The sequence below is a fragment of the Lotus japonicus genome, chromosome 3, assembly GCF_012489685.1.
Source record: "Lotus japonicus ecotype B-129 chromosome 3, LjGifu_v1.2".
In the NCBI taxonomy this organism is placed as follows: domain Eukaryota; kingdom Viridiplantae; phylum Streptophyta; class Magnoliopsida; order Fabales; family Fabaceae; genus Lotus; species Lotus japonicus.
This window is the reverse complement of record NC_080043.1, coordinates 48,725,501-48,741,072: the sequence shown is the minus strand read 5'-3', so window position 1 is coordinate 48,741,072 and position 15,572 is coordinate 48,725,501. Positions and strand designations below refer to the sequence as shown.

The 15,572-nt window shown below is 36.5% G+C and overlaps 1 pseudogene; it reads right to left on the bottom strand.

Moving 5' to 3' along the window:
* Positions 1 to 15,338, bottom strand: part of LOC130743169 (probable leucine-rich repeat receptor-like serine/threonine-protein kinase At3g14840) — a 28,848-nt pseudogene extending 13,510 nt beyond the window's left edge.
* Between the last annotated feature and the right edge of the window lie 234 nt (positions 15,339 to 15,572).

Sequence of the window (15,572 nt, the reverse complement as noted above, 5' to 3'; positions counted from 1 at the left end):
TGACATGAGAGATAGAACCACAGAAAAGTAGAACTAACCAGAATCAACAGAAATAGCTGATACAAGAGGACCATAGACTGATCCAAATGGGATAGCAGTTGTCCCTTTCCCAGCCCAATGAAAGCGGATCTCCAAGGTATTATTAGTCACGATGGCAGTGAACTTTTTAATGACTGCCTTACCAACTCCTCCTGCTGCTTCTGCAATATCGAAATCCTTCAGCACCAAGTTTCTCTGCAATTCTTCAATCCAAGACCAAATTATTCATGATTGTAAAAACTGAAAAGGCATTTGTTCAATATCAAACAAGTGGTCGAAAAAAGATAAAATGATGATATCATGCACCTGAATATAAATGTCAAAACACACGCCTTCCAAGGCTGGAATATGTTTGGTCATCCGTGAACATTATCTCTGCAAAATGGAGATTTACTGTGTACTTTCCATTTCCCAGGCAAAATCCATAATACATGAGGGAAAGAGGAGAGACACGAGCATCCATATACAGTTCACCATCATCCATAGCAAGCTTAGTTGAATTAGACCAGGTATAGTAATCCATGAGGCCGCTATCAAAGAAGTGACCAGTGGTGCTAACTGCCCAATTTGATTTAGTCTGGTAAAATGTTGCAGGTCCGGCTTCATGTGAATCATCATCAAACGTCACGCTTCCATTAGAAGTTATCATCTTGCCACCACAATTTATATGGAGAGAGTACAAACCTGAAGTGGAAAGCCAGTACAAGGAAACAAGCCCAATAAGATGATCGCATTAGAAAATTCCATACAAGTATTATTTTTTCATCCTCTTGTATGCAGGAGAGCGAAGATTAGCAGCACCTTCATTCATGAAAGACAACTGGAAATATAATTGGTTACAATATCTACACTCTTTAAGAAGAAGAACAAAAAAACCTTGAGCAAAATTACCATGTACTCCTATATGAAACAGAGTCTTGGAAGTAGATGTTTCTATATAATTTCTCCATGATTACATATCACGAAAATTCTCGCATCTCATATTACAATAAGGTCAGTACAAAAGTTGTACATTTCACATGATCAAAGTTAAGATAAAACCCCAAGTTAAAATAAAATTGTACATTTCACATAATCACAAAATGCTGATCTATTGTAATTTTTGTTTCAGGCTATTGTAATCCCAAAATGTTTGCGTCACACTGTAAATTTTCCAACATTATGTTCATTTATATAATTATACGATATTTCTTTTATTCATTCTATCATCTTGTTACTGCAAATCCCCCCGTTTTCACTTCTACCTCCAGAAAATAAAATAGAAATAAAAAGGAATATGTTCAAAGCACTAGCGAGATCTTAACAGTTTGTAGGAAATACATGATAAATCAACTTACTTTTAGGACAGTAAATATTTCCGAAACATGAAACCTTTCCCCTGATAAAATAATTGAGGTGGCACAACAAGTCAGCATAATCACATTGTAATAAGTTATACAAGTAGATAAAATTAATGCGGCGTGAGCAGCATAAAACTCACGTGTTATTTCCCCGCAAAGATGACGCAAACAAGTTCCTAAGGGACATAGTAAATTGCCAAAGAGTCAGATAGCTTCTTAAAATTGTTCCTTTAAAAAAAGTTATCAGATTCTTACACAGTTCCCTGTTGACATGTCAACTGCTCTGGATTTTCAATGCTCAAGTAGTTATATGAGAGATCTCTGTGCAGTATATGCGTTTGATTCAGAATTAAAGATGGGAAAAACCACTATGTAATAGTATACAACACAAAATAAAACATTTTAACTCAAATAAATCATATAAGTAGAATTTGAAGGATTACTCACGTGTAGTCAGGTCTAGCTATCCAATTGGGAAGTGTTCCAGTAAAAAGGTTTCCAGTTAAGTATCTATGTAAAACAATTTAAAGACGTCAATTTACACAACCCGTCAATCATAGATGAACTATGAAAATGAAAAATACAAGAAACTTAAATCTTATTACCATATAACTTAATCATGTCTTAACTGAGTGGCACCTAAGAATATTTCATTGACTTAACTGAGTTCGCCATATTAATGACATGAAAAAACACTATCTCCTGTTTCTCTTCTCTGATTTCTCCCCTTTTTTAATCATTCTCAATTTTTCATTGTCAAAGGCATGGACATCATTTCTCACAGTACTTTTAGAAGTATATATTTATATTTATTGATCTAGACATTAAAATAGTATAACTGATGGATGTACAGATGAGTTCCAAATCGAAATATAAATTTTCACAAAAATCAACCTTGCCATGATCAATTTAAATCAATCTAGATTGAGCTGGCATCTTTAAATAATCACACCGGTAATAGATGTTTAGCTAGCCATCCAAGTTCATACTTGAAGTTCAAACTTCTTCGGGTATGAAAGAATGGAAAGACAAATCAATTTTCTTGAGTCTTTGACTGATACAAATTGCTGGTTACCACTTTTAGTGACTCATAATCCTTCATTTGATGATTTCCTAGAATTATTGATGAGTTCTATAATATCTACGACAAGCAACTAAACTTTATATCCCCATTGAATCTTAGCCACCAAATAAAATTGATAACATCACAAATTTATCTACTACAATTATATGTTCTCATTTTGGTGAAATTTTAAATCACATTGGAAACCATAGAATATTGTGCTTACAGTATATTCATGTTCTCTAGATCACCCAAGGTGTTTGGAATCTGTCCACTTAATTTGTTAAAGCTGAGGTCTCTGAAAAAAACAGTTGTGTGCAAAATAGGTATTAATTATTAAAGAGTGAAAAACTAGTTTCAGAAATCCAATGTAAGCATATTTAGTCCCTTTATTGTGATGAACAAAAGAAGTAAATTGATGCTCTTATAAACACATGAGAACAAAAATGCAACGATTATAAATGGTTTTAAGTATGCATAAATAATGCAACATTCTGAAAATATCAAGACAGAACTAAAAAGGAATAAAACATCACTTACAATGATCTTAAATTAGCTATGTTTCCAAGATATTCAGGAACTTTTCCTACAAGATTGCAACTCCTCAATACTCTAGGGAAAGAATTTGACAATATGTAAGTTTGTGAGAGCAGAAAGGCATTAATATCTCCCCTTTCATAGTTTCTATTACTAAAAGCAGTTAACTCACAGTGTTTCCAAATTTTTTAACTCATTAAGTTCTGGAAACTGAGAATCTGGTCCTTTCAAGTCACTAATTCTCCTGCATAACACATTTCAAACACGGTGAAAGACAATCAGAGAGAAAGTTAAATTTTGAAACATTAGCCATTAATATTAAACAAAAACACTTTACTCACAAGTCAGTAAGGTTTTTCAAAAATGAAATTCCATAAGGAACTGGGCCGCTTAATCCACTCCCTTGCATCACCCTGTCACAGTTAAAAACCATACTTGGATAAACTAACTAATGATGTGAAATTCAACTAGGAAAATTGAAGATTTAAATTTCACATGAAGAAAGAAAAGGTTCTCACAGCCTCTCAAGACTCATCCAGCTCTGAATGAAATTGGGAATAGATCCAGCGAATTGATTGTCGCCAAGTCTCCTGCATTATAAGGGAGTAGGAAACAGAGAAACGTTACTTTGGTATGACTTATGAGACTACTTTATAGAAAATGTAATTCAGTGTAATTACAGAAAAATAAAGGAAGGAAGCTTACACATGCTTCAGTTTAGTTAGCCCAGCAAATGTTGCTGGTAAATTTCCAGTAAAATAGTTGGAGGTTAGTAGCCTACAAAAATATGGAAATTTAGAATATCAGGCATAGTGTGCACTGCAATAAGTAAAGTGAGAAGTGTGCAATGTATTAAGTAAAGTCTGGTATGGACAATAATCAACACTCAGGTTAGGACCCACTTGCAAGCAATGTTGTGAAAAGCTAGATTCTACGTAGAATTGGAGGAGGTTCAAAATCGTATAATCGTAAATTGAATCGTAAGATTCTACCATAAATAGAAAAAACAAAAAAATAGCATTGATATCTTGTAAGTCACATCATTTAACAAAAATTGGAATAAAAATTCATCAGATTAACATCCGTATAAGTCATAATCTCAATCCAAAATCATAAAAGTACTAGAACATGAAATTAAAAGATGAAACAGAGACGTTGAAGAATGAAGGAAAACAAAGATGTTGAAGAATGAAGAGAAAACATAAGAGGAAGAGACCTAGATAGAGACTACAGAAAACAGAGCATGAATGCGTGATTCAATTCACTCTACTATGAGTGAATTAAATAGGCAATTAGAGGCATGAAGGTTGGGTCACATGGGTTGATTTTTTGAAATATACGATCAGTTATTAATTCTTATCAATTAACCATTCAAATTTGGTAACTACAATCAATTAGAGCTTCAATTTCGAAATCTCCTAAATGCTGGGTGGTGGGTTGTTTTTTCCACAAAGTCAAAAAACTCTTTAGTTTCCCCAATTTTAGGAATCAGCTTAAAAAATTAAAAAAATACTAGAATCGTAAGATTCAATAGGATTTTACGATTTTACGATTAAAATCTAAGATTCTACGGGATTCCACCAAAAAAAGATTTTGCATGCGTTTTGAATTGGAACAGTGCTACAAAATCGTAAAATCTTAGGATTTTGCTATAGATTTTGCTAACATTGCTTGCAAGGTATGGGACTTGGGTCCCACATTAGAAGTATCGGATTCTATAGTGGGTTTAAAGGCTTGGGCAATGTAAAGGGTTTTGAAGTCCCCTCAACGGCATTGTGACCTTTTCAACTCTAATTTATCTGCAATTTAGCAATGCAGCCACAATGTTACGGGTAGTTGTTGATTAGCTGGCAGTTAGAATAACAGAAGCAGTTACTTGCTCAGTTAGTTAGTTAGCAGAGTCAGTTAGTTAGTTAGTAGAGTATATATAGTCTCTGTGATATACTGTAATGGCTATGTTGATGATAATAGAGTTCTTTCTCTCATTCTCTCTCTAATTCTCTCTCTCTCTCTCTCTCTCGCTCTCTCTCTCTCTCTCTCTCTCTCTATATCTTCTTCCTATCTTTTTCCTATCCTAACATTGGTAATCAGAGCTTGCGATTCCTAGAGCGCCATGGCTGACGCTACGCGATTGCAGAGTGCGATTCGAGAAGCAGAGGAAAGGTTCACAGCGACGATTGAACCCAGCATTGATGAGCGTATGCGTGGATTCGAAGAACGCATAAAACTAAGCATGGAGTCTCGATTCAATAGCTTCCAGGAGACGTTGAGAGGCGTGGGATTGCAGATGGCGGAGCTTTCTATGGCGCGTAGAACTCGTGGAGGTGGCGATGGCGAGCATCGTGTCGCAACGCGATTGACGCGTTTGGATTTTCCAAAATTCAACCGCGAAGATGTGGATTCTTGGCTCGCGAAGTGTGAGCGCTTCTTTGCGCTGGATTCAACACCAGAAGATGATCGAGTTGCTGTTGCTAGCATTGCACTCGATGAAAGTTCATTTCGATGGTTCCAGAGCTTGGAACAGAGCACGGTGGGAAGGCTTGCATGGAGGGAATTTGCTACAGCTGTCAAGATTCGTTTTGGTTTGGAATTTGAGTCTCCAATGGAGGAACTCAAACGTTTGGTGCAAACTGGAAGTTTGGATGAGTATCAGGAAGCGTTTGACAATCTCATAGGTCGCACTGAGTTAACAGAGGGCCAGAAATTGCAATGTTATTTGGGAGGTCTCAATGCAGAGCTTAGTAATGGAGTCAAGATGTTTGCTCCAAGAACTGTGTTAGAGGCTACAAGGATGGCGAAATTACAGGAGAGAAGCTTCGAATTGCTGCAGAAGCGCATGGTGCCTGTTTCTAGAGGTTATGGAAATTGGTCAGAGAAGAAGAATGTAAGTGTTCTTCCTGAAAAGAAAGCTTTTCAAACTGATAAGAAGGCACAGAATGATAATACACAGAAAAGCATTTTAGGGAAACCTAATTACACATTTTAAAAGAAGTTAACTCCTAAGGAATTGGATGAGCATCGTGTTCAAAACCTTTGTTTCTTTTGCCATGAGAAGTATTCTCCTGGTCATGAGTGCACACAGAGGAAGAAGTTGCAAGTGTTTTTGATGGAGGTACATGATGAAGAGCTACCTGAAGGGGAACAAGAAGGGGAAATGGAGGTAATTGACACAGCTTCTGGTGTTCCCAGAGTCTCTCTCAATGCTTTGAATGGGAATGGGGATTCTTCTGATGAACCTATGATGAGATTGACTGGTTGGATAGGGAAGAGGAAAATTTTTGTGCTTATGGACACAGGTAGCACACACAATTTTATTGACCACAAATTGTGCAAAGCTGGCTTAGTTAAGTTGAAGCCCTTGCAACCTGTCAGCATCACAGTAGCAGATGGTGGTTTTATCCAAAGTTCTGGTTGGTGTGAAGATGTCCACTGGAAAATGCAAGGTTACAACTTCTCTGCCAACACTATAGCTATTCCTCTTACTAGTTGTGACTTGATTTTGGGAATGCAATGGCTGAAACAGTGGGGTAAGATTTCTTGGGACTTTGCAAACTTAGTTATGGAATTTAATATGGGAGGTATTCCTGTTGTTTTACATGCCATGGAGGAACAAGTACCCCGAGTAGTATCTACTACCAAGTTGAATCATATGATGTTAGAAGATAAAGTTTGCTGTATGTTGCACTTGATTCCTTGCTGTCAGGGGTTAGTTTGTTGCAATGTTACTACTGCTGAGACTGATTTGACACAACAACAAGAATTGTTACTTCAAGATTTTCAGGATATGTTTGAGGAGCCTAAATCTTTACCACCATTTAGAGGCATCCATGATCACAAAATCATTTTGAAGGAGGGCTCTAATCCTGTTTCCCTTAGGCCCTATAGATATCCTCCAGCACAGAAGGATGTGATAGACACTATGGTCAAGGAATTATTGAATTCAAGGGTCATCCAACCTAGTTCCTCTCCTTTTGCATCTCCAGTTGTGCTAGTTAAGAAGAAGGATGGCAGTTGGAGGATGTGTGTTGATTATAGGAGGTTGAATGAGATGACTATCAAAGCTAAATTTCCAATTCCTTTGGTAGAAGATCTGTTAGATGAACTGGGGGGGGGGGCAAAGGTCTTCTCTAAGTTGGATTTGAGGGCTGGATATCACCAATTGAGGATGAAGCCTGAAGATGTAGAGAAGACAGCTTTCCAAACACATTCAGGGCAATTTGAGTATGTGGTGATGCCTTTTGGCTTAACCAATGCTCCTTCTACATTTCAAGGTGCTATGAATTCCATTTTCTCAGCTCAATTAAGGAAGAGTGTCTTAATTTTCTTTGATGATATTCTTGTCTATAGTGCATCTGTGGAGGCCCATATTCAGCATCTCAGGGAAGTTTTCAGTATTCTCAAGGCTAATTCATTTTTTGTTAAAAGAAGCAAGTGTGCTTTCTTTACTCCTAGGATTGAATATTTGGGACATTTTATCACTGCCAATGGAGTGTCTACTGACCCAGCTAAAGTCCAGGCAGTACAAGACTGGCCCCAGCCCTCTACAGTGACGCAATTAAGGGGTTTTTTGGGCCTTACTGGTTACTATAGAAGATTTGTGAAGGGCTATAGTATTGTGGCTTCTCCTCTCACTGATCTACTTAAGAAAGAAAGCTTTATTTGGACTGAGGAAGCTCAATCTGCATTCCTTCAACTTAAACAAGCTATGATTCAAGCTCCTGTTTTAACTATCCTTGACTTGTCTTAACCTTTCATGGTGGAGACAGATGCTTCCAACACAGGTATTGGGGCTGTTTTGCTTCAAAATGCTCACCCAGAAGCCTTTATCAGCAAGGTTTTGTCTCCCAGAAATAGGTTGCTGTCAGTGTATGATAGAGAATTGTTGGCATTGGTACATGCAGTGACCAAGTGGCATCAATATCTGTCCATTCAGCCTTTTACTATTCTTACTGACCAACAAAGTTTGAAGTTCTTGTTAGAACAAAGATTGTCTACCCCAGCTCAATACAGATGGGTTACCAAGCTTATGGGTCTGTCCTATGTGATTCAATACAAGAAAGGCAAGGAGAATGTGGTGGCAGATGCTCTTTCTAGGGCTACTCATGGGGAACTACTTCAGCTTTCAGTTTCCTCTATATCCACAGAGTTATGGGATTGTATCCTCAAGGCTTATGGTGCAGATGTTGCTCTTCAACAATTGAAGAGTCAAGTGGTGGAGGATCCTACTGCTCACCCTCATTACACTGTGGTGGATGACATGGTGTTTAGGAAACACAAATTAGTGATCCCTGCGGATGTTCATGTTAAGGAGTTGATCCTCCAATGGTTGCACTCTTCTCATCAAGGAGGTCACTCTGGCATTAGGGCTTCTATTCATAGAATTAAGTCACTTTTTCATTGGAAAGGTATGAGTAAGGATGTTGCTCTCTTTATTCAAGCTTGTGAGACTTGCTTGCGATGCAAGTATGAGACTAGGGCTACTCCTGGACTGCTACAGCCTTTGCCTATTCCCGGGGGCATTTGGCAAAGTATTGCCATGGATTTTATTGATAAACTTCCTTTGTCTCATGGGAAGGAAACTATTTGGGTAATTGTGGATAGATTGAGCAAATATGCTCATTTTATTCCTTTGTCCCACCCTTATACAGCTTCCAAGCTTGCTGACATTTTTCTGAAGGAAATCTATAAGTTGCATGGAGCTCCTGCCAACATTGTTAGTGATAGAGATCCTGTGTTCACTAGCAAATTTTGGTCCACTTTCTTGCAGCAGCTGGGCATTTCACAGAGCCTCACTACTGCCTATCATCCCCAATCTGATGGCCAAAGTGAAGTTCTCAATCGCTGCTTGGAGCACTATCTTAGATCTATGACGTGGCAAAGGCCAAAGGAATGGGTTAACTGGTTGCCTTTAGCTGAGTGGTGGTATAATACCACATATCATTCAGCCACACAAGCAACCCCATTTGAAGTTGTGTATGGTCAAGCACCTGCATTGCACCTGCCCTATTTCCCTCAAAGCACTAATTTGGAGGCCATTGACAGAAGTTTTGTGGCTCGGGAGGAGATGATTAGAAAGCTACAAGGCAACTTGGTTCGAGCTCAAGCTAGGATGAAGAGAATGGCTGATAGGCACAGGTCTGATAGAGAATTTCAGGTTGGAGATTGGGTGTTCTTGAAGTTGCAGCCTTATAGGCAGACTTCAACTCAGTACAGGGCCTCTGAAAAACTTTCTCCTCGATTCTTTGGGCCATATCAGGTGTTGTACAGGGTAGGCAAGGTGGCCTATACTTTGAGTCTACCACCCACATCCAGGGTTCATCCTACTTTTCATGTGTCTCTATTGAAGCCTTGTCCTGATCCTCAAGTTCCTATGCAACCTCTCCCTGGAGATTGGGGAAATCTGGATCAGCCAAGGGCTCCACTCAAGATCCTTCGGAAAAGGATGGTTCAGAAGAAGCATAGGGCTGTGACTGAAGTCCTGGTTCAGTGGCATGGTGAGATGCCAGAAGAAGCTACATGGGAAGTCCTATACATTTTGCAGAAGCAGTTTCCATTGTTTGATACCTCTGTGGACATTACTCCAGTTGATTTACCTGTTCTTCCTTGAGGTCAAGGAAGTGGTTATGGGGAGGGATATGTTACGGGTAGTTGTTGATTAGCTGGCAGTTAGAATAACAGAAGCAGTTACTTGCTCAGTTAGTTAGTTAGCAGAGTCAGTTAGTTAGTTAGTAGAGTATATATAGTCTCTGTGATATACTGTAATGGCTATGTTGATGATAATAGAGTTCTTTCTCTCATTCTCTCTCTAATTCTCTCTCTCTCTCTCTCTCTCTCTCTCTCTCTCTCTCTCTCTCTCTCTCTCTCTCTCTCTCTCTCTCTCTCTCTCTCTCTCTCTCTCTCTCTCTCTCTCTCTCTCTCTCTCTCTCTCTCTCTCTCTCTCTCTCTCTCTCTCTCTCTATATATATATATATATATATATATATATATATATATATCTTCTTCCTATCTTCTTCCTATCCTAACACACAACCGCAATATAAAATCCTATCTCTAACTACAACGACTAGCTTTTGTGATATGGTTCTCCCAAGGTTCTTATCAGCAACCAACAACATGTTGAAGAAGGTAACTTCCTCACCAATGACTAATTATTTAATCACTTTGAAGAAATCAGAGGTATATAATGTAATGGAAACTTTCAACCAATGACTGAAGTTTAATTTTTCAGTAGATCAACCAAATAAAATAGAACACAACAATTATAAATTCTAAGTCGTACAAAGGGCTTACAGTCTTTCAAGCCGGTGAAGATTCCCAAGCTCTGAAGGAAGCTTTCCAGATAACTGATTGAACTCCAGAACCCTATGCATTTCAAGTTTTAGATTTTAAGTTCCTTGCGAAATCTTCATAAAATTGAAATGAGAAAATGTCTATGAGGATGAGCACAAACTTACAAACTTTTTAGGGTTGTAATATTTCCAATTTCTTTTGGGATTGGACCAGTTAGTCGGTTTCCAAGAAAGGAACTGCACAATTAAGAAATATGCAGCACTAGCTTCATGTTTCAAGATGCAAATGAAAACACATTTGCCAAAATCATAGAAAACAATAGGAAATCAGAGAAAAGGTGAGAGAGAGAATACATGTTTACAAGATTCATGGAGCCCCATTGTGAAGGAATTGTACCATTAAGGTAGTTGCGCGTTAGGTCACTGTACAACATTAAAAGAAAGAATCAAAAAGTTGGATGATGATGATCATTTCTAAAGACATGCCAATTTAGTTGATGAAGCGTGGATTCAGAATGACATACATTTCTTGGAGGTAAGGCAACCTTACTAGTTCCCATGGAAGTGTGCCCGAAAGGTTTTGTGACTTGAGAACACTGTAAGATGGTTAATATGATCCAAACGTGAAAATCATGCGTAATGAGTAGAAAACTTTAAATAAAAGCTTGAATAGCACATGCATCTAAGGTGTGTCATTTTCTCCCTTGTTATGTGTAGCTAGAGAACCCAGCAACTACAAATTTCGCCCCTATTTAATTTCTCACAATTTTGTTCCCCTAGTTTTGTGATTTCCTAACTTTTGTCCCATATTTGTTGTTTGACAACAACTTTTGTCCCTTATTGATCTTGTCGGCTCTTAAGTTCTTATAAATACACAACGTGAACATTTTACATTCATATAATTATATTAGATAACATGTTTTTTAAAGACATGTATCATGTCCATGCGAAAAGAATATGTTTGAGCCATGAAAATTCACATTATGTTGGAACTAGTTTTCTTAGCGGAGGTTTTTCCCTTCAAAAGACTCGAACATGAGATTTTACTTCTTTTTTTGTAATAGGCAAATGTTAGTTGTTAGAAATATTAGTAAATTAATCTCTCCTCCGAGTTCGAACCTAGGATCCTTCACCCCACCCAACCCTTATGTCTCTAGCTCTTACCACTTGAGCTATCATTCACCCCACATGAGATATGACTTGAAATGGCTTTTTTCCATCCACATGGTTTAGTTTAAGCAAGTCAGCATACAAAAAGGATAGCTCTAGTTATAAAAAGCTAGGGACATTAGTGTTGGGTGGGATGAAGGGTCCAGGGTCCAGGATTCGAACTTAACATTACTAACAACTAACATTTGTCAATATAAAAAAAACTAACCACACTTTTGCACCGTAAAAAAATGAAAAATAAATACACTTCCGTATGTTGTAGTCTTTTAAAACAAAATCCATTTTCAGAACTATAATCAAAGATACGCAAAGATTCTTAACTTCACTAACTAAAATGGTGAACTCTCTTATAGTTAAAATGTATAGCTAAGATATGAATGATGTTACGGAACACCCATGATGAGTGCTTTCATGGTAACTGAAATCTAATTTTTTTTTTTTTGTGAACCATCTTGTTTTGGTGAATAAATTGATCATTACCAAAATAATTTAATTAAAAAAATAAGCTTGATACATGACATTAATTAGCAGAATGATAGCTTGAAAGTTTCAACAATTTTTTTTATATTACTGTATGTACTTTTGTAAATGGGGAAAGATAAATGTTACGGACAAGTCTTACGAATACCGACAAATGCATCATATCCATTACAATAAAGCTTATAGTTAAAATGTATAGCTAAGATATGAATGATGTTACGGAACACCCATGATGAGTGCTTTCATGGTAACTGAAATCTAATTTTTTTTTTTTTTTGTGAACCATCTTGTTTTAGATGAATGTAGCATTTTGGAAAAGACAATGACATGTGGGTTTTATACTAGGTTCTTACCATTCGTTTCGTAGCAAATCTCATCTATATGAAATTAATATTAAAATAGTGATCAATTTGAATATTATAATTATTTGAAAATATTTATCATGTCAAAAGTTAGGATTTAATTTTATTAATTTTCTGTTCTTCATAACTTTATTAAATTAAATGAGATAATACAATATTTAGTATAATTAAATGAATTTTATATTTTTAAATTAATATATTTATATTTTTAAATGAGAATTTTATACTAATTATTTCAAGACAATATTTTAGGATTTTCATAATATAAAATGAAAGAACTTTGTTAAAATGATAAGGATAAAATGAAAGTAAGTGGAATAAATTTTAGAATAAACATTCACTCCCTTCAAGGTTTGTCAAAATGACACTTCTCCTCATTCTAGTCGATATACACTCTAACCCATTTCTTTTAAATTTTACAACGGAATATCAGAATCCATCATAAAATATTAGTCAAAGATTTTATAAATGGTTGTTTTTCGTCGCAAAGGTCGTTTCAATTTAAATTTGTCTATTTTAACAAGGAAATTCTTTTTCATCTCAAAAATTCGTCACTAATACATTCAAAGTTTAACGATGAATTTTAGAGATGAAAATATGATTCGTCGCTAAATTAGACAGATTTAAATTAGTTACGAAATTTGCAATGGAAAAGATCCCTTTATAAAATCCATCACTAATTATGTCAGAATTATATTTCGTCACTAAAGTTAAAAGGGATGGAGTGAAGTGTATATTTTAGACAAGAATGAAGTGAAATATTATTTTGACAATTTTTTAGGGGTGCATATATTTTAAAGAGGCTAAGCGCAACTTGGAACATTCTAGGTGGCTTCGGGGGGCATCCTCGTAGATCCAAGAGTTCGGTTCTCGATATTGCGTCGGCGTCGCCTAATCCTCCTTCTCCTTCTGGTCCTTATTTCACACGAGCTATGAAGGCTTGGTGTCTTGCTAAGTCTGTAGGCATGTCCTTCCCAAGTAGTGAGGAAGAGGTTGTGCGAGGGTTGCCAAAAATTATTAAAGAAAACTTTCCCTCCAGGGGTTAGGGTGGTTGTTTCTTTTATTTGTTGGGTGGTTGTCTTTTTTGCTTCTAGTTTGGCTCGGCGGTTTTCTTTGTCCTTTTTTTTGGGCTGTTTCATCCTTTGATTATTAATGAATAATCTCTCTTTTGCTCTTAAAAAAAACTCTAAATCTTTAAATTATAGCAGCGATATATAAACCAAGAAACATGAGTGACACACATCCAACCTCCACTAAAGTGTGCGGTAAAAATAAAAGTGGTGTCGGATGTGTGTCATTGTAAAAAGGATAGCTTATAAGTTTAGCATAAAAACCTTGCCAAATGGAGTCGTAGATTTGTCAAAGAAGAAATACAAGTAGATATTTAAAAAGACATAATTGCGTGATATAAGAAAAAGTAGGGATTGAAGGGATGACACAAATCGAAGTTTCAGTATAATAAACTTCCTAAAATTATAAGCTATGGCACATGCAATGACTTTTTAATATACATATTTATAAAATCAACAATAGCTTCTTGGAGATTTAGAGTAGCGAACGATGTAAGCAAAGAGCAATGAATTAAGCAGAAGGCAATCCAAAATTATCATGGTGTGCAAAAGTAATTTATTCTTCTGACGGGTGCGCAATTGGGTATCCTATACAAAGCAACTTGTAGAAAATGGAAATGGAAAAAAAAAAGTTTGGTTAATTATACAGAGCGCAATCCCAGATTAATGTGTATGCATATTACGAACAGTTTGGTTAAGGATAATATGGAAAAGTTATTTAAAGGATACAGTTTGGTTAAGGATAATATGGAAAAGTTATTTAAAGGATACGAAATGAAAAAAGTTAACCACGGTATCCCACAGCCAGGTGAGACTAATCTCTCACCTCACTTTTAGCGCACTAAATAATAAGAGGATGACCAATGAGTTTTGTGCAATTGCAAAAAGTGGGAATTGAACCTTCACCACTTGCTAAAGGTACGAAGTGATGAAATATTATTTCAACTCACTTTGTTTATGTTGAATTTAACTTAACAAAGCCGAATATTAAATTTTATGTATGATGCATAGGTTGGCTTTTTGTAAAAATGTGGTTCATTGGTCATTTACCTTTGTGCGCTGATTTAATCATAAAGATTGGCTTGACTGATCTACGTTTATCCATGCCCCCAAACTAAACCCAAGGCCATGGAAGGAAACAGAACCAAATCAAAACACATTGCAAAACTCATCTGGGCTCTGAGAAAGACTAAAGCAGACTTTTGACAAACACATAATGAGCAAAGCACACATAAGGAGATCAGAAGCGTACATGCTAACAACATGGCAGACAGTTGAATTGGCGAAAGAGCAGTTGCAGCTGAAAGCATTTTCAACCCCTTTCACTTGAACAGACGATGTCCAGTTACTTTCTCCACTGCACGGATCTACGCTGAAATTCCAATCATTCTTCCCAAGTTTCTTGGCTATTTCTTTCATAACTTGCACTGAACATTCAAAACCAACATCAGATAAAGATTCAAGCTACACTTCCAGCCATCTTGTTCGTTGAAAAATACTAGTAACACACACTTCAACACTATTTCCAACACACACTCATTCATTGGTTGAAATTCATGTGAGGTCCACTTCCAATTTAGTAGGACTTGCATGAATTTCAATCAATCAATAAGAGTGTTAAAAATATCAGTGTTAAAGTGATTATTGCTAGCACTCATCTTGTTCTTTTAACCTATTTCAAATTTAAATGTGTTTTTATAGGGGGTGGGAAGTCTGTAATCACTTCTGTGAAGAAGCTATGAAGGATTTGTGGTTATCGTGCTTTGAATTGTGTGTCACCAACAATCGGAACATATCATTAGTGCCCCAAGAATTTATTGAGAGAGAGTGATATATATAGTATGTACCTTCTTCTTTTAATAGAGTAGCTCCACGAGCAAATGAAGATAAGAAGCAAAAGGCAAGAAGCCAGAGGTGGAAAAGTCGAAGGAAAATCATGTTCAGGATGAAGGAAATAGAACATGAGATCGATCAGTTTTATTATGAAATGGATTAGGGAGAAGCTCCTATAGGAAATATTTTATGTATATATATTGACAAAGTCACAAAGAAAAGAAAGGCTCACAAAAAAGTTACCTTATAATTGTGAATTAAGGTGGAAAATATATTGAAACTAAGGAAGTCAATGACTACTAGATCCTAAACATGTTGCCAGCTTGTACTTTAATACAAGAGCCAATGGAAATACGTGTGAGATGGCGAAAGTTGAGGTTTCTTGAAAT